At 43.6% G+C, this 21,371-nt stretch overlaps 1 protein-coding gene across 4 annotated transcripts in view; it reads right to left on the reverse strand.

Annotated features, from left to right (window-relative positions):
• LOC135502033 (hemicentin-1-like) overlaps positions 1-21,371 on the reverse strand; it is a 61,507-nt gene that overhangs the window by 21,270 nt on the left and 18,866 nt on the right. The gene's annotated exons all lie outside the window — the stretch shown is intronic.

Here is a 21,371-nt window from a genome sequence, read left to right on the forward strand (position 1 = left end):
CTTTCAGAAATACCTGTCTCTAAGCATAACAGGCCCCCCCCCCCTTCCTTGCACCTCTGCTGTAGCAAGGCATGAATTCTAACAGAGCTAGAGTCCCCGCACTCACGCCTTCCTGGCAGTACCAAGGCGTGCATTTAAGCAAGGCTGGACTCCCCGCCCTCACGCAGTACCCATGCGAAGGTGGGACAGTACCCAGGCGCGCATCCCAGGCTGGTCTCCCGCCCTCGCGTCCCCTGCAGTACCCACGCGTGCATCCCAACAAGGCCGGATACCCCGCGCTCAAGCCTCTGCAGTTCCCAGGCGGGCAACCCAACAAGTCGGGTCTCACCGCGTTCACGCCTCTTCAGTACCCAGGCGTGCATCCCAACAAGGCTGGACACCCCGCGCTCAAGCCTCTGCAGTACCCAGGCGTGCATCCCAACAAGGCTGGACACCCCGCGCTCAAGCCTCTGCAGTACCCAGGCGTGCATCCCAACAAGGCTGGGCTCCCTGCGCTCGTGCCTCTGCAGTTCCCAGGCGAGCACCCAAACAAGTCGGGTCTCACCGCGTTCACGCCTCTTCAGTACCCAGGCGTGCATTCTAACAAAGCTAGACTCCCCGCCATCGCGCCTCTGCAGTACCAAGGCGCGCAATTTAACGATTATAATATATCCCATACAAGTACCTCATCAACTGTTAATGAGATTGAGAAACTGTGACACTTCATATTTAGTCCGCTTGTCACGGAATTCAGTTTATCGCGAGAACGTCAACCGATGATAGTGATATGCATGTCAAAGGGATTAGTGGTGAGAATACACATTATCGGCCGTTTGATTCTGGAATGGTGAAGAGCTACCGGAAGTGTACGGATTTAAGACGTTTCCAAAAGGGTATGCTGCTACTAAATGTAATAAAAAGGGGAATCAAAGTATTGTACTTGAACAAGCTCTCGAAACCTGTGAGGAAGAGTTTCACCACTGTACCTCGACAGAGGCAAAGCAAAATGTACAGACTTTTATTTCTCAAGTGATTATGCAAACGATATCGACGTCCAGTCGTCACGTGTGCTCATTAGCAGTTTCGCCATGCCATACCTTATTCTCACTTATTTCAACAAGAGTTACAGAGTTTGTTCACAGTGTCATCTAAGCTACTGCTCCTCCGTATGTAATGTTGGTAGACCACATAGATGATGATTCTGAACAAGTAGAGGTCGACCGCTGCGGCATTCTAAAAGCTGTACAAAAACTGACTTTGTTTCTGCTTCGCGTCCAACTTGGTTCTTTGTAGAAAAACTCCGGGCGACGAATATTCCTCCGTTATCCACCTCCCGATCACGTTATGGAGCAACTGTGTGATTTATGAGAATGATTCACGCTCGGCATTGCCGATACACTAGATGTTATCAGGCGGTGATGAACTACTGCGATCATGTTCCATCCCGAAGGGGCAGACGCTACAAGAGTACCGCCGTCGAAACAGATCAGCGCATGGCTCGCTCGGATGGATCTATCAATATCATCAGCGTAATTAAAACTACCTATTCATAGACACAGTCAAGGCCCTGTCAACCTTCATAGAGAAGCTAACTCTTTCTGCCAAACCATGACTTGCCGTAACTTCGATTTTTCTATGAAAGTTAAATCTGCTTGTCAGAGTGTCTTGAGGTCATCAATTCAAGCCCGGCAACTGGGGTGAACGTTCATCTCTGATATAAGATGATCAATAGGGAAGAAAGTGACCATAGCATTGTGTACACACCCTCTCTCAGTTTAATGACTGGTGGGAAAACAACTTGTTACTTCCCAGCTACAGATAGAAGGCAGGAGACGATTTGATAAAATGGGTCATGAAACTTTGTTCAGTACTACATGTATTTTGTTCTAGTTGAAGAAGATGACCGATCAAGTCCCCACCCGAAATGTGTCGACGTGCTGTCCTTGCTAACTAACTACAACCAAGTATGGATTAATCTATACTTGCTTCCACTTACATCAGCCACTCTATTCGGATCTTTAGTGCCATCTGTGCATGTCGAAAAAGGCCTGTCCAGGCTAACTTCAGTTAAACCTTGTCATCACCAAGCCATCTCGATGTCCACTCTGTCTGCACGAGTTCTAGTATTTGCCATTCTACTTAATAAGATCACTGGTATAGGTGCAGTTGATATGACCATATCTGAGAATAAATAGTCCATGAGCATGGAATGCGTTATAGCCATCCTTTGCCCCGTTCCCAGTGGCCACCGATAACCGGTAACCGGATCAGTGTTTCGGAACGCAGCTATTCGCGGCGACCCTCCTTGGGGAGTGATATGAGTTGGTTTGTTCTTCAGGGTTCCTCCTGGCGATGAAAATTGATGTGAGTAACTGGTAATTAACAGTTACCTGCCTTTGAACTTGATCGGGTTAGGACAAGGTCCACGCAGTCTGTTCAAAAACCTCTAGATAATCAAAACAACATCAGCCAGACAGAAGTATCTTTGTCCCTCTCTGCCGGCTTGAAGCAGAGCAATGTCAATACATTGAGGTCAAGATGACTCTCCCCACACCTGAACACAGCTAGCAGGAGTCACAAACACACAGAGCCATGTCAATACATTGAGGTCAAGATGACTCTCCCCACACCTGAACACAGTTAGCAGGAGTCACAAACATACAGAGCCATGTCAATACATTGAGGTCAAGATGACTCTCCCCACACCTGAACACAGTTAGCAGGAGTCACAAACACACAGAGCAATGTCAATACATTGAGGTCAAGATGACTCTCCCCACACCTGAACACAGTTAGCAGGAGTCACAAACATACAGAGCAATGTCAATACATTGAGGTCAAGATGTTTCTCCCCACACCTGAACACAGCTAGCAGGAGTCACAAACACACAGAGCAATGTCAATACATTGAGGTCAAGATGACTCTCCCCACACCTGAACACAGTTAGCAGGAGTCACAAACATACTGACATATTCTGATTTCTGGATGAGATTGTCTCAAGACAATCCGTCTTGTCACGGAAACGAGGCTTAAACAGTCTGATCTTAAGTTACCTTATGACAATAAAAGTATTTTATTTATGAGACGATGAAGCTTTTTTTCTCTTCAGTGTTATTCCTCTGGACGAAGAGTAAATTTCTTTACTAATGTTCGTATTTCACTTGGGACTACACGTACATCAATAAAATAAATAGGTTTTGATGTGAATTAAACCAATTCATTTTTATTGCTTTTTATCTGATGTATTGCTCCTTCGTGTCCATCTTTGCATAGGTATGGCCTGGTTTCGTGATCAGCTCGATTTGGCCTCTTTTTCTCGAGCGAAATCAGTCTGTGAAATGATATCACATCTCCTAGGACCACCAAAAACCGGCCCGATGACATCACATCTCCTAGGACCACCAAAAACCGGCCCGATGACATCACATCTCCAAGGACCACCAAAAACCGGCCCGATGATATCACATCTCCTAGGACCACCAAAAACGAGCCGATGATATCACATCTCCTAGGACCACCAAAAACGGGCCGATGATATCACATCTCCTAGGACCACCAAAAACGGGCCGATGATATCACATCTCCTCGGACCACCAAAAACCGGCCCGATGATATCACATCTCCTAGGACCACCAAAAACGGGCCGATGATATCACATCTCCTAGGACCACCAAAAACGGGCCGATGATATCACATCTCCTAGGACCACCAAAAACCGGCCCGATGATATCACATCTCCTAGGACCACCAAAAACCGGCCCGATGATATCACATCTCCTAGGATCACCAAAAACGGGCCGATGATATCACATCTCCTAGGACCACCAAAAACGGGCCGATGATATCACATCTCCTAGGACCACCAAAAACCGGCCCGATGATATCACATCTCCTAGGACCACCAAAAACCGGCCCGATGACATCACATCTCCAAGGACCACCAAAAACCGGCCCGATGATATCACATCTCCAAGGACCACCAAAAACCGGCCCGATGATATCACATCTCCTAGGACCACCAAAAACGAGCCGATGATATCACATCTCCTAGGACCACCAAAAACGGGCCGATGATATCACATCTCCTAGGACCACCAAAAACGGGCCGATGATATCACATCTCCTCGGACCACCAAAAACCGGCCCGATGATATCACATCTCCTAGGACCACCAAAAACGGGCCGATGATATCACATCTCCTAGGACCACCAAAAACGGGCCGATGATATCACATCTCCTAGGACCACCAAAAACCGGCCCGATGATATCACATCTCCTAGGACCACCAAAAACCGGCCCGATGATATCACATCTCCTAGGATCACCAAAAACGGGCCGATGATATCACATCTCCTAGGACCACCAAAAACGGGCCGATGATATCACATCTCCTAGGACCACCAAAAACCGGCCCGATGATATCACATCTCCTAGGACCACCAAAAACCGGCCCGATGCGAAAGTATGCTTACTTCGTCATCTGGAATCAGTCGATCCTATATATTTTGTAAGTTTCCCATAAATGTCCATCAATTTATAAAACTGCTCAAGTGCACAGATGTAAATTTCACATAAACCCCATCAAATTATCCCGGTTTTGATACTAAGTATAATATACTAGTTCCGGCATACGCCAAGTTCATCTATAATTCATAATCCAAGTCAGTAGTCCGATCTGAGAAAGTCAAAATCACCATTAGTACGATGTCCCTTAAGACGTTGAAACCATTTAGACAATATAAATGGAGAGACGGTAAATCTTGATTGATGCAGAAACTAGGACTGTGGGGAATCAAATGAAATGGTTGTTTATAGCATAAATGATTAGTCTAAAGTTTGCCCAACTTGATGTTAAGATTTATAATTTGTTTTTTATCGGACGCTAGAGGTATATTCGTAGTCGGCCCGGGCAGCGAATGTTGCCAATGTTTTTCAAGCAAGTTTAGCTCACAACGGTTCCATAGCAATAAAAGGAAACAAGTGGAAACATTCTTTTTGTCGGTTTTTTGTTAGTACTGATGAAGACATGTTATAGTGTCATTAGCTAGAAAACCAGAATAATGATCGGGAAAATCGTTCCATTACGTTATTTGTGCCCCTTACCTGGCAGTTAAAAGAACTCAAGGCTAGCCCAATACATAGTCTATTATCTTTAAACTAAGTCCAATATCGTGCCTAGGCCTAAAGTTCCATCGTTCTGCTGTTTGAACAACGGGTTATCACGGGAAATCTTCCTAACATCGACCCCCATGAAACAGATTTCGTCAGGGTTGATAGGCCGAACCGGAAAAGACAAAAACCATAATGGTATATATGATTATCTGATGTAACCTAATCAATATCACTAAGAACGACTTGATAGTTTGATCATGCGCCGAGTGTAATCACGGGGCATGGCTGTTTAATAGCAAGACGTGTCAGGTCCCCGAGATCCAATTAACTTAATTCATTTTATTTACTCTCGTTTAATCACTCTATTAATTTAGCGCCCTAGCATGTTAAAGTCTTCAGGGCAACCTTCGTTGGCATGAGACACATTCAAAGGTTTAAAGAGAGTCACAGCACAATGAGCTCCGGTTCAGGACTAGAGGTTAGTTTTACGGATCTAAGACTAATTTATTAATTCTCGCCCATATATAAACCAGGCTTTGATGTACAGTCGAACAACATGGTTTCGTCCATCCGTCGTCTAATCAGTCCCTATTGAACATGTAGGATGGCCTCGGGCGACCTTCTGCATAATATCAAGTTGTGGCCAGGCTTCATCCTTCAGAGTTGAATTTTTTCACAAGTTAAAAATTATGAAAACTTTTCAAAGCAAACAAAGTTTTGGGACTGATGATGTTTCTTCATTTTGATCAGAAAAAAAAAAGTGAAAAAAATATTTTGACTTAAAATTTTTTTCAAACTTGAATTTTTTCATAAGTGAAAAATTATGAAAAATTTTCAAAGCAAAGATTGTTTTGTGACAGATGATGTTTCTTCATTTTGAGCAGAAAAAAACCAATTATGTTCATCCCATGAGCGATATTGTGCCGTATTAAATTACATTTTCTGTAGATTGTCCGAGTTTCAAAGGCGTTATCCTTGAAAAAAAGTCAGTCGGAAACTTGTGACGTGTACACGGGAAAATCTCAAACGTTGTCCAATGTTTGTGCCTAACACAGGAATGCTGGCTCATGCAGCAGTTATGATTAGAGAAATACTTGGGGACCGATCAACAGCACTGCCTCCCTCTGTTCCGGTGAATGATAAAATACTTGTAATGCCTCTTATCACTTGGCATAATTGTAACCCAAGGCATCCAAGGCAGATATAACTCTTGAAACACTTCAATATCATGAACCTTTGAATCGTCGGTTTGCCGCAGGCTGATCACATTCACCAGTCCCTATTTTCCCTGCAACCACCGCGACATGACGGAGAAGAAATGGTTTCTGAATCCTTTGGAGAGGTACGGGGACCATTGAACATGTTAAACGTTTGAACTCTAGTCTGTGACCTGTGGCGATATCGGCAATACGCTCAATGTTGGAACCCGTCGAAGAATGAAGGCGAAAATAGCAGTGGATCTTACGATTTGCACATTGGACCGAGTTTTGATAGCGGTTTCTCTTCATTCTGGTGTAGAAGTGGAAAAAATCCCCTGGAAAAAGTATCCGGTCCTATTGTATTCTGACGGATAATTGTACGTGGTTCAAAAGAGGCCATAACCGTCGATAGCTTAGAGGTTAAAGTGCATACAGGATTTGCGAAAGAGGGAACTGGTGATGTGGCTTTTTATGATGGAACCTTAAAATATTTATGCACGAGTCTTCTAGATCTAGAGTGAAAGAATAAGGAAGTAATAGAATTATGCGTCAGTCTACATGAACAGGTTTCATTTTTCTAGGCCTGGTGTCAGAACGCTTCACCTCAACATCATTACTTGTTCTCGCCGTATCTAGATTACTAGAACCTGAAATACGAGTAAAGGCTCCTGTTTGGTTGGGCCTGGGGCTACAGCTGGTATGACAGGCCTGTCATTACAATCTGCCGCGAAGGAGCCACTTCAACCACATTTAAACTCGTTCAGGGCGCGCCCGGAAAACTGTCTACTCTGTGAGATACGCGCACATCACAGATAACTTTTGTTCGGCAAGTGCCGTGGGTGGATATAAAGGGTGAGAGGAGGGGAACTTGACAAAGAGTCGCTGGTGTTCGACCTTTAATGCAGAGAGTCAGAGGCAAGCAGATAACCCCTGTCATTGCGTCTGCTCAATGTCTCTACGATGTACGATCTTACGCCGTGTGTATCTTCCTATTTTTTCCTGCAGTGCTACAACAACTGTAGCGAAGGACGGTGTGTTCTCTTTGAAGTTTATCTTTTATCTGTCATTTACAGTTTGTTTCTACCAACTTTGATTTGATCCGAGCAACAATGCTTGTTGAAGTACTCTTTATATTGGCTTGGCATTTTGGTTGTGACTTTGTCTCTAAGGGCTGACTTGAGACGAAGGCACAACATCCTTTTTATGGCTTGTTTCCATCTCACCATGACCAAGAATAAGTACATCATTTTAAAAGCATCGAATGCGAAATGATAAACCATTTCAAGACCTGGAATATCTCATACAAACTGCAAGTATGTTTTGCCTCAAGAAATACTTTAAACATGAAATGCTTAAGACATAATCAATTCAATTGAAATGTCATGACTCGAGTAAGCCAGTCATATTCGCCTTTGATGCCTCACGAAGTCAATTTGAAAATGTTCATATCGCTAATGATCCCTTCCTCCCTCGAGCTCCTTGTTACAGAGCTCCCCAGTCCCCGATCAAGTTCCAATTAGTTTTATAGTATTAACACAAAATATATTGTTGCTGAGGGTGGCCCGATGTCTGGTGCTACAGGATCTTGGTCCATTAAAGAAATAGATCTGGTCGCCGTGAGATTTCACATTTGAATGATTAGTGACTACTTTTGAAACTAATGTATACATTTGGTTGTGTAGCATGAAGAAGGAAAGACTTGCGTGAGCTTTATTATCGAGAAGGAGATTATTGGAGGTCGTGTGTTCGACTCTTGGAGAAACCAACCCAGTTTTGTCTTTGTGTCCTTCAACAATCACCTATCCTTCTTACTTCCCTCCATCTAGGAGTTAACGTGACGGTAAATAGGTACCTTTAAGCTAGCAGAGATGGCCAGATCAGACATATCATACTGGACAGACCAAAAGCTAGGCTGATAATGTGAGAAGCGCTTTGGGCGAGATTAAACCGCAATGGTTTCAGCGTTATAGACGTCCCATCGTCATTAAGAGGACTGCTCCAGAGGGAAAGTAGTGTAGTATACATATCAGTGTTCTTAATGAAACTTGAAATCTATTTTGAAAATTCACTACCCCAAAAAACACTAGCACTTTTGTTTACGATCTTCCTTGAGCTTCCCCGTGAGATGGTGACGAGGATCAGATTCCAAGTTCTGAATTAGCTTGATATTAGAAAATGTATTGTCATTGTGAAAGGCATTGATGTGTTTATGGAAAAGGTGGCTTGAATGTCAGACTCTGCCAGGCTGGGAGCTTTTAAAGTATACTTTTTAAACCGTCTGAACTCCTTCCTGTGAGTTTAGTATATCAGCAATAGCACTGTTTGAGAGTGTAGTACGCTGTCAGGCTGAATGGGAAGAGCGATCTGGTCCCCTCTTGTCTGAAATGTGCTGTAGCAAGATTGGTAACTGGAGGGTTAAGGTTGCAGTATGTTTTATCGTCCGTAGTTGTTACTCTTCATCGGAATCTGGTGCATCAATCGTTTCACGAATGCGAGACACGAATTCAACATGATATTTCCAATATTCAAAAGGCAAGAGCGTGAAATCCGAGCAAACAAATGGATGTTCCACTACCGCACTTAGCCACGGTGACTTACACAATAACGGAGATCATCTTTTAAAGATATTGATGGAGAACATATCCAAATTCACGTATTCTTTGGAATCAAATATTTCACTGGAAACGTGGCTTTCATTATTTCAAAAATCACGTCAATAGATTATTTGGAATTGTGTTAGCAATGTCTCACGTTCTGTCTGCGGCACATATCCTTGTTTGAAAGCAATGCATCGAAAAAAGAGCCAAGGTGTTTCAATATGTGTCTTCAATATCTAACATTCTCTCTGCATCAGGCGTGGTATGGGTGAAACCATTCCATACTTTGAAAAAAGAGCCATGACATTATCAAAGAATCCTTTTTAGATATCTCAATGTCGATGAAGTTTTTTTGAGAGTATAGCAACAGTTATATGAGGATATGTTTACAGGGTATTCTGACATCTTTTGAAATCAGATGTTCTTGCAGTAACCTTATACCAATAAGACCTTATATCTTAAAAAGAAAGTTACCAGTAATGATATATTCAATGTCGTGTTATTATTCTTTTTTGATAATGGATAAATTGAAGACATGTTGACAACGTGTTGTTCTTTTGAAATCCGATCTGACTGTGGTAATCTTATACTAATAAGACCTACGCCTAAAAGAAAATACTTCTCAAAATAATTTCAAAGAAGAGATTGAACTGTTTTTTCAGCATTTCGACATCAGATCTGTTGGCTGTCATCAAAAACCGTAAGACCCAATATAAAGGTATTGTACGAAAAAAGGTTACACCATTCTTCGCCAAGAGGTGACATGTTGAAAGACTAAAGTTGAAATGATAGCAAACGTCTCTGAATATCAGATCCGTGCTAACCGAACATTCAGTATTAATGCTTCCGATGCATGAAGACGTTACACACATAGAATAGGGAAGAACACGACACACTTGATGTAAAGCTCATGCACTATGGGTTCTTCTCATACACACCACAGAGTACTTCTCAACTAGCAGGGCTACGGGCTGCGTTGTATCTTGTACTGTTAGCACGTTCCCTGTTCATTTCATCTACATTTCCCACGGTATTGACCATTTTAATCTAACAGTCGAGACCGACCAGTTTTGAAGAAATATCATAAGTATTCCTTTGGGGCATTCATACAAACAAATGTGTTTCTCCATCGTCTTTATCGTAACATTCAGCATTTCCTGAAGGTAGGTAAAAAGGTGTCGGGACTTTTACAGCCCTGTACATTGAAGTTGAAGATAGCTTTGCCTGTTGGATAACATCACTTTTGTTTCGCCAAAATAAGCTAGATTATTTTTAGTCATTGACATGGATTATCAGTCGTCAGTTTTGTATTTGGGTGTTAGCGTGCAGCAGAGGAGCGAGGCTGTAGCAGGGGATTCTGTGCCGATAATTAGGTTCTGATAACAACAATGAGCGGGCGGGTAGCGTCAAGGGATTCATATTAGAACCTAATTATCACGGAGATCTGTGGTCGCAGGCTGACTCTGAGAGAGCTCGATTGTTCTGGTAACACTTGAATGAAACTAGCATGAAACTAGCTAGATGTTTACAGCTGAGAGAGCTCGATTGTTCTGGTAACACTTGAATGAAACTAGCATGAAACTAGCTAGATGTTTACAGCGCATCTAGAGACAGTTAACTATTGTGTTGGCACAGGGCGTTCCTAATGTATCAGACGATTAAGCAGTTTCCCACTGTAGGTTGGCGTCTGTCACACAACATTACTACTAGGATAAGGGTTGGGCGGGTAAGTTTTTTCCAACCAACTTGTTTATATTGACATGAGATCGCCACGAGCGCTCCTCATCTCATGCACATGTTTTTTTTATCATTTCAAGCGAACCCAAAGGAAAATACGTAAACCGCTCCTTGCCGTTGAAAAATTCTTAATTTGACTATTACAAGGTTTCAGAAGCCAAAGAAATGTAAATTGAATATAATACAATATTGGTAGAGTAGAGCATGACAAGGAATGTGTATAGGTGCGCATGCGCAGGGAATGCTTGGAGGTACTCGAGGACCGTGTGCAGGGTGTGTCAATAAACTTGAAAGACCAACAGCGTTTTGGCATCATGTCCTAAATAAGAACAGGATAACCGACATCATATCCTAAATAAGAACAGGATAACCGACATCATCTCCTAAATAAGAACAGGATAACCGACATCATCTCCTAAATAAGAACAGGATAACCGACATCATCTCCTAAATAAGAACAGGATAACCGACATCATCTCCTAAATAAGAACAGGATAACCGACATCATGTCCTAAATAAGAACAGGATAACCGACATCATATCCTAAATAAGAACAGGACAACCGACATCATATCCTAAATAAGAACAGGATAACCGACATCATGTCCTAAATAAGAACAGGATAACCGATGGCAATAAATCTATACTTGCTGGTGGTAATTACTGAACAAGCAAATGGAACCCCGTCCAATCATTTTTTTCACTTGTTTTTTTTCTGCTCAAAATGAAGAAACATTATCAGCCCCAAACAAATTTTGGCTTTGAAAATTTTTCAGAATTTTGAACTTGTGAATAAGTTCAACAACTTTGGGGAGAAAACCTAATCATACATTTTGTCCCCGGATTTTCAACTTCACTAACGCGACCACCGCGGTAACGCGACCATTTAACCTCGGTCCCATGTGTGGTTGTGTTACCGGGGTTCCACTGTACATGTAACCGTCACTCTGTGCGTGGATCTTTTGAATCCCAGGTTGTTTTTTCGAATAGAATGGCCACATATTTAGCATATCTCTCGTTGCTCTAAAGCAGTGTCATGTCCTTTTGGCCTACCCTACATGTCACACGGGAGCAATTACTTGTATATCAGTTTGCTGGAACTCTTACACTTAAACTCTAATGTTTGAATCAAATGGTTTCATGAACAAACGATAACGCGCATGATAACATTTCAACTGCTAAGGGAAAATTTGCGAAATATGAAACGCCACTTTATCGGCGAAATCTGACCATCTGGGATGAGATGTTGTCAAACTGGAGGGAGCCATTTGAAACAGTGCACCTTCTCCGGCCTGACATCATCTCCAGTAAACCAAAGCTTTGTGCAGCCAGTCGGGAAAACAGTATCACTGCCCAAAAGATGCATCACATGTTTGCTAGAGTCCTAAGGTATCGAGTTACTCGCACTAATAACTAATGTCACAGCTATTACATTACTTTGTGAAAATCTTTCTGCCGGCTTTGTCCACCCGAGAGGTCGGATACATAGAGACGTCATCATTATAGTTGCAGTCATTGCATTATGCGAACATGCCTTGAAAATGCATGCTTTTTAAAGTTGTGATATTTTGCTTGGAATGGTAACATGATTTCCCTTTCCTTGGTGCAGAGATCTGCCAATACTTTTGCTAACATCACAAAGCACCAATTTGCATTGGTTTGTTGATTGAGAGACTGATTTGTCATATCTTATAAAGAAAAAGTTGGTCGAAATTACAACCGACGACTTTCCTAGCCCCGCACTGCATCACTTCTTGGGATTAATTAAGCTAATTTTGATAAATCTAATTAATTTTCGTTATATTCTTACAAGTCCTGGCGATGATGGATAAGTCTGTGACAGGTAATTACTCTCCTTCTGATGGGCGAACACGCAATGGTTCAATTAGCGCTTTTTCCTTGTCAGTTGCGAGTTCTCAAGTACGAATGGGAGGTGTCATATTGAACAAGATGAGCCCAGTGTGCCCGTTAAAAAGACATAATGGAATGATGCACTTGTTTGCCACGTTATCTAGAACCTCATTGCTAGTCAACAGTTAACATTTCAATTAAATTAATCAGGAAAACGCGAAGCTTATTTGAAAATCTCAGACACCCCAAACTTCTAACAAGTAACCCGCAATCACGCACAAAGATAAAGCCACAGCATCTTAACGGTGTCAATATAAACACATTTCTCGACATGTTACCGCACTTTCGAACTGTTGCATGATTCCCCTCAGGTTCGAACGTTCATCTCTTCGGGTGAGAAGCAAAGCAACCCCAGTTGCCAAGCTCCCGTCTAGGGAAAGATGCACAAGGGATACAAATGAGGGGAACCATGATCTCCGGCTTCCTTTATGTCTGGCCTTTCATCACCTGACACATGATGCTTCTCGATGGTTTTGGTTTCTGACTTCAGTTAACATGACTGCAGGCTTTCGTTCTACTTCCTTTCTACAATTTGTTCAACCGCAGTAATGGCTATTACTCAGATGACTAACAGCAGAAATCTAACAGTATTCCCTATCTTTATTGGCTGCTGTCGGAGGACACGCTACGTGTAAATTGAACTTAAATTGGCCGTGGAATTTGAAACTCGCAACACGCACCTTGCAATTTGACACTCTACTCAGCAGGTACAAATGGCATGGAACAAGTCTATCTTTAATGGCCGGTGCACAGAGTGGAAAATGTCCCCGTGGAAAATATGTCCGGTCCTATCGTATTCTGACGGATTGCTATATCCATGACCATGAGCTCGGAGGTTGAAGCGCATGATATAATTCTTCAATCCCTGGACATTCTATCCTATAGCATTTCAAACTTTTACACCGGAATCGTTGCTCATATTGAACTATATCATGTGCATATGAAGAGGGAATAGTTCTATTTTGCTCGACAGATTGGGTCAGGCAAGTCTGCATTCTGCGGTCCTTTATACATAATAAAGTAGAGTCATGCAGGTTGCCCATCTCTTTACTGTTAGGATTCCGGTCGCCGCACAGAGTTTTTTCTCGATGACACTTTGGTCGGATGTGTTTTTTCTGCCTCGCCAGCCAGCTTGTCTCCTAGTCGTGACTAATGATCATGTACAAGGTAAACCGACACCAGTTTTTTCTGAGTTTCAAAAGAAACCATGCGACTTTGAAGTGGCATCCAGCCAATAAAAGATCATTGAGTATTTGTCTCTAAACCCAAAGGTAAGTTGATACACACTTTTTTCCGACTTTTAAAAAAAGACATCCCCTTTGAAACTTAAGCCATCAAAAGAAAGATCATGAGGCAGAGAGTTTCCATTTCAGAATCACTCGATAATGGTTGAGAAAGTGTGCCCGCTGATCCTGTTTTGCCCTGTGCTAGTATGACGTTTCTTGTTTGCAAGTCTAGGTACCATTCGATAGCAGGAAGAGCCTGGTTGTTTATTGGTGCCATGTTCAATGCTACACCTGGTTTTCGATACTTCCATAATCTTGATATCACCTGTCTTCGTCGACCGCGAAACACCTTGCTATCCCAATACGAAAGCCTTTAGTCACTACCCAAGGACCTTTTTGTGATGCAGGTACGAAGTCGACGGGCTCGCTTGAACTCTTGGCAAGCACAATCATTCTTGAGTCTAATTCTCCTTGGACAGTTGGTGATAGCTGTTCCTGCTGCTGGGCCATGGTTACAGAGTGATGACCTTCTTGTCCATCCTATCATGTGCGTGCAGCGCGGCAGCTACTGTACCATCGAGCTATGCAGGTTCATGAGTTCTGCTGGTAACGTTGCTTTTTGTTACGCGGCCTACCAAGAGAAGGTATGAGTTACTAGAATGTTACAATATTCCTTTGAGAGCGCTGAAAACCCCGCACTACACCATACGATCGAGGGTGTTGACTAGCACATTACTGTAAGCAACACTATCATACGGCTAGTGGCACAACAGCTGTATGTCGTGCTATGCTTCACTGATACGGAGCAGATGGATTCGGGAAAGTGCTCGATCTCTTTGTCAATCCTTCAATTGTTCTTTTTGCGTCATATGGACTTTCCTGACCCCCGTCTCGTGTGTAGCTACTTGCCATCATGCTAGTCTTAACTTAAGTGAATGGTGAGTAGATGTATAATCATATTAGCCTTTACGTCGTACACGCTTTCTATTCCCTGACGTCGCAATGTCCTCCAAAGACCGACGAACACCATCCCATTCAACCACGTCATGCCCGTGTAGCGGCGACAGCTGCTGTCCCCCCACGCTACGTTACAGCGTCAAGTTGCAGATGGTCAAGGCAATCAATCCTGCCTCTTATCTTGTGGCACGCATCCATGATCAAACACCGCTGACCATTGGTCAACCAATGAAATTAGGGTCGGACTCAAGCACGTGACGACCAAAGAACATGAAAGAAGCCACGTGACATGATAGCGGGTTTGTCTAAAGTGGGGTCTCTGACCGGTGTTTTGTCTGATGGATTTTGTGTGTTTGTGATATTTGAGAAGGAAGGCACGGAAACCGCGCTCGATAGCCGTAATCGTTACATTGTCGTGGCGTTTAACGGTATTTCTCTATTTGTTGTCGGGGTAGATGTTAACCATTGTTGTCTCGGTCACAGACGAGCTTGCTCATATTATGCCTTGGTGTTGATGACGAGCGACAAGAAGGTAAAATTGTACTGATTTGTCTCAAAAAACATCCAAAAAATCGGTGAAATCTATTGTGGTTGATGATATTGTCAACTTCAGGTTCGGAGCTGTCATCTTCCTTATCAGCAGCTTATTGTCTGGCTCCTCTCCTTTGATAACTTGATCATTCACGTGAGCGTTCAGACACATTACTCCTTCCCAACGTAGTCTTTGGTTCATTAAGTGATATATGCTGCATTGCATTCCTTCCGAAAGTCGACCTCTACCATAATCATGGCGGCGGTTAACCGTTTCTACGGACCAAGTGATGTATTGTGATCACGTCCTACCTATTTTTGTATTTTCTATTTTCCAAGTTGGTAACGAGTCGATGATGGAACTACCAGTGAAGTAAGCAAATAAATGTCCAATAAAGGAAGCCAGCGGGTCGCGCAATGTCCACACAGCGTGTTGGGGCTGCATCGCGATGGATTCAGCCCCGGGCCTTGAATAACGGAAACGGGACGGTATGTCGGAAATTCTAATCGTGGTTTTGAATATCGATACATTTTCCTCTACTAAGCGTGGTGTCTTTGCAAATTTCATGAACGAACCATCGATATGTGGGATGGAATTTTTGACTCGATCATATTCAAGTGTGGCCATGAAGAGAACACTTGGCATGTAAGAAAGGACCAAAGTTTCTTTTTGATATTCTGCGCTTCAAAGTTTGGCACTGATTCCGCAAACACGTTGTGTCTATATTTCGATTCGAGCTCAGGGATTGTTACTCCAAACCATCTTTTCATTTGGCTGTTAATTCACCAGGTAGAGCCGTTAGCCATCGCTGGTACACAAAAAGCGAGTGTAAAGTAGCGGTTTAGGTATACCTTATATATATATATATTTTAAAAAGGTATACCTTATATATCACAGTCATAAATTAACCTTTAACCATTGTATGACAAAAAATGCAATACATATATCATCTTATCTTAAATATATTGCGACACATTGCCAGTTGGTTGATAATCAATGATTTACGACCCTCGCCGACCTCGCGGAGACACGGTCTGATTGACCTGGATGAGTCATGCTGGGTGCGGAAATTGAAAGTAACTTTAAACTCAGTTCAAAGCTAGCTACAGTCTTGTCTCTGGCACAGTAAAGAACTTACGTACAGTATATCAATATCAAACGAGTCTGTCACAGTATTTTAGTCCAGCAGTCGACAAACACACATCTAAAGTGAGCGCGTTGACAGATACCTATTGGATTAAGGCTTAAAAAGCCCAACTGATCAGACAGCTTTTTGTAAAGTCGCCCAAAGGTCCCCTAAACACCTTGCATGAACATTTAAGGGGTTCTAGCCAGGCAAACCCTAACACTACCTAACGTGTATGCTCCTGACACTACCTAACGTGTATGCTCCTGACACTACCTAACGTGTATGCTCCTGACACTACCTAACGTGTATGCTCCTGACACTACCTAACGTGTATGCTCCTAACACTACCTAACGTGTATGCTCCTGACCCTACCTAACGTGTATGCTCCTGACACTACCTAACGTGTATGCTCCTGACACTACCTAACGTGTATGCTCCTGACACTACCTAACGTGTATGCTCCTGACACTACCTAACGTGTATGCTCCTGACACTACCTAACGTGTATGCTCCTGACACTACCTAACGTGTATGCTCCTAACACTACCTAACGTGTATGCTCCTGACCCTACCTAACGTGTATGCTCCTGACACTACCTAACGTGTATGCTCCTAACACTACCTAACGTGTATGCTCCTGACCCTACCTAACGTGTATGCTCCTGACCCTACCTAACGTGTATGCTCCTGACACTACCTAACGTGTATGCTCCTGACACTACCTAACGTGTATGCTGCCCCAAGGTTTTCATGTAAATATCTCTGAGGTCTTTTAGAAGCTCAAAACCTTGTGTGTTTGTGTGGGTGCAAAACTCCTCCAGAGTCGTCATGTGACCTCACTAAGGGGAACTGGCGACGTGGAACAACGGGGAGAGAGATTGGAAATTGATAAGGTTTCATTATCTTTGTGACATAATGACAACTCGTATCCGGAATGACTCTGGCTGCGATGAACAATCTCTCCTCGCGGTAACATATTATCAATTATCAGGTGGATTTTTTCTGGAGATGGTGGAGATTTGTGTGATAGATAAGGATATCGGTTTTCAATATGATCCAGTCGGCCAGGGATTTGTGTGACCTTGGTCTGATGGTTTGTTATCAAAAACTTATCCACGGATCAGTTTAACTTAAGAGGAGAAAACTGACCCGCTCGGTTCACGATGACTGATTTAGGTGGCTTGATAGTGCATAACATGGTAATGCATTGCATAATGTACTGCGAGAACCTCCCCCTATGGTGCTCAAAGAGGACATGGGAAGGTGCGTGTTTTGTACATCTACACTATGTGTAGACAGCACTGCGTGAACGAAATTTACGTTATTCTCATGACATCGCGGAACATACAAATGTTGAATATCGCTTCCTTGAAATCTAAGACCAAATTTAAGTGGTAATGCACTTCAAACTGGGCTTGACTTAATATCAGTAGATAAGGAAGGCAAATTGTCATTTTTCACACCTTCCCCTCTACTCGATTTCTCAAAGGTGCTGGGTGCTCGGATCGGTGTCCCCTTACGAAGCGAACACAATGGTATTGCGTTGCGTTAGGTAGGTAAGCGGAAAGAACGCTAGCTAAGAATCCTCCTAGTGTTCACTAGAGCTTTTGAGTGAGTTGATACTGTTGGGCCTGTGATAAGTTTTTCCTATCGGCTGGACAGATTTAGCATACCAGGCCTCTCCGTCATCGGTTATGTGTCAGACTCCGTGCTGGCAAAAACACCACGCCTCCACATCAGGAGTGGGAGCTGAATGTCCCTTTTGGAAAAGTGGGAACACTTTGAAATGTGGATAGCAGCTTACATCACTGTAACGGGAAAAGTTGCTGGTTTTTCCTTTCACAAAGAAGTGAACTCGTTCTATCTTACAAAAAATGGTTGTGCATTGACCATACATGCGTGTATACCATCATGATGACCATGGGACAAACAGTATGAAATAGTAACACTGGGAAGCGCTGAATATCTTCTTTGTTTCTTATCGCATTTCACGTTTATAACGGGAAGAAAGACATTTTGTATAGGAGATGATTACGCAAATGCTCCTGGTGTCTCGGGGTTGGAGGCATCAGAAGGAAATGGCTCTATCATCCTACACTTTTGCCCAGGGCGATATGTCCTCAGTAATATCAGGTGATTTCATCCGGTGTCCTAAGCATTACAAATTCACTGGCATATTCTTCCTTCTTAATCTGACCGCCTACCTAAAGTCTATTTAATGACAGACACGGCACAACACGAGGCGAATCAACCAACATGCATTCCCTCAAAGCCCGTTACCTCGTAGTCAGTTCAAGCTCATAATTTACTGTACATGTATGCAGGTATCTTTCCTAATTTTCAATCAGATTCCATGTCATGCAAGGCAGACAAAGAAAGTCGAACTGTATTACGGTTTGAATCTTCGTGGTAAAGACAGTCTTAACGAATGGCCCAGTCCTGTGATTTCACTGAGCAGGTCTCAGTAGAGGACTTCAAAGTCATCTAGAGCTTTGATGATTGCGCAACACGATGTAATGCCTCCACCTCTCAGTGGAGCTTATCATTACTATTCACGACGTTTTGGACAGTCTCCACTCTGTCAAACCATGCATTGTCAAGTGTCTAAATAATTCATAGTCATCTGAATATACAATATACTAGTGTTGTGTGACACAATGAAGAGATTAGTAATTGACATATACACAGGATGGCTGAATGCTTATAGTCAATGACATGATCGTAAGTTGTTGGTATGAAGGCCATTGTCTTTGTTCAGACAGGGCTCGTGTCTCAATTGATCTGTAGCCTGTTAGTTTTTTCTTATGGTCTTTTTCTGACCAGAGGTTTAGTATTATGACTCCATCCCAATTGATTGAATGTCAGTCACAATGCCAGTAACACTTAACATCAGCAATCGTGAGTTTTTTACGTCACCTGGGAAACCTTACAGGTTGTCGACACTTTCATAAAAAAACTGAATTTTTGGCAATGTTCGACCTTAAGGTCTCCTGGAGACATTACAGGTTGATTTAGAAAAACTACAGCTCGGTGACCAAATGCATCGCTACAACTGTTTTTACCCCCTGTGAACCTCCAGTAGAACGGTAATGGCAGATTAACACAAAACGATGCCTCTATTTTTGATGGATAATTTACTTTCTTACCAGCTAATGGACGAAATGGATGTTTGGCATCGGTATGATGTGTCATTAAGATACACTGCAGAAATCAATTTATTTTTCAATCGGAACTCAGTCTGGTAAACCCACTCCCCTCCCTGCGAGAATTCGTGATATTTGGGTGGTCGATCGCTCCGGTCAATTGAAAAGGTAGCAACGATCCAACATGAATTGGCGGAAGCGCAATGACTTGGAACGAAGCTGGGCACCCGGTATTCTCCAGCGATATGATGCGGATGTGTTCACTCAGCTCTGGTATCCGCGCGTAAAATATGGCAGCTACCAAAATCATGGAGAAAAAGAAATTCGAATTTCGGGACTGCATCCGTAATTCGTCTAATCCGACTTATGTGCCCGAATGGTCTCTGGCACTAATTTGGAATTGAAATAATTGATTCTGTAAAAATGTTAGCACTTGAGATTGCATGCCGGGTCGTGGTTTGTGGCAGTAACGCTCGTTACGCTTTTTAGATCTCCATCCGTTGGTGTTTCTAGTTGCCAGACGAAAGGACACTGCATGTTGATAAAATTGGCAAACGCTCAAGTGCCTTTTCGCTGATGAACCTTAGAGAACAGAATGGTCCATTGGGGCCTCTTCCTGTGAAGGTGGTGTTCTTTTGAGAGAGGTGCCTGTGAGCAGACGACCCACTGTGTATCACCCTATCGTTATCTTGCCTTGCAGCGCCAGGCAGCGCCAGGCAGCGCCATGCAGCGCCATGCAGCGCCAGGCAGCGCCAGGCAGCGCCAGGCAGCGCCAGGCAGCGCCAGGCAGCGCCAGGCAGCGCCAGGCAGCGCCAGGCAGCGCCAGGCAGCGCCAGGCAGCGCCAGGCAGCGCCAGGCAGCGCCAGGCAGCGCCAGGCAGCGCCAGGCAGTGCGGGGCAGCGCCATCCAGCGCCATGCAGCGCCAGGCAGCGCCAGGCAGCGCCAGGCAGCGCCAGGCAGCGCCAGGCAGCGCCAGGCAGCGCCAGGCAGCGCCAGGCAGCGCCAGGCAGCGCCATGCAGCGCATTGCAGCGCCAGGCAGCGCCAGGCAGCGCCAGGCAGCGCCAGGCAGTGCGGGGCAGCGCGAGGCAGCGCCAGGCAGCGCCAGGCATCGCCAGGCAGCGCCAGGCAGCGCCAGGCAGCGCCAGAGAGCGCCATGCAGCGCCAGGCAGCGCCAGGCAGCGCCAGGCAGAGCCAGGCAGCGCCAGGCAGCGCCAGGAAGCGCCAGGCAGCGCCATGCAGAGCCATGCCATCTCTGTCTTTACATAATCAGCTGTGGCTCTTATTGGATATTTCTATCATTGGAACACTTTCCTAATTAGCCACACCAACCCTGCGTGTCTAATAGTCCATCAGACTTGTCGGTGCAAGGTTGATTTTTTTCAACTAACGAAGATTTCAAGATCGGTTGCTATGGCAAATGCGAGAGGGGGATTATTAATGTTTAGAAATTCATATTCTTTATTTGCCTCCGCGTTCTCGGATGTAAAGAGATGTATAGAAAATAAAGAAATAACTTGGAATTTATTCCAGCACGCATTCCTATTTTCCGTTGAAGCTGAACTTTTCTTTAGGCAATTTTCTTTAGAGTTGCATCAGATGAACTGCCTGTCCTGGTTTAGACAGTGTGAAAACGAATTTCATTAAAAATTCAGCATGTTTTTAGGAAGTTTTGATTATGAATATCGCGTTTGCATCGGGTTTTTCGAACCCAGTATATATTTTTTTTGCTTGAACATCTTTAAGCCAGAAACTGCTTGCCAAGCGCAGCATATCGTTTTTTGTAGGGTGTTTTTAGTTAGAAAAATGCTACAAGATATGCTTATGTCTAAAAGACTACCTTAAATT

Source organism: Lineus longissimus, chromosome 18 (assembly GCF_910592395.1).
Source record: "Lineus longissimus chromosome 18, tnLinLong1.2, whole genome shotgun sequence".
Taxonomy (NCBI): Eukaryota; Metazoa; Nemertea; class Pilidiophora; order Heteronemertea; family Lineidae; genus Lineus; species Lineus longissimus.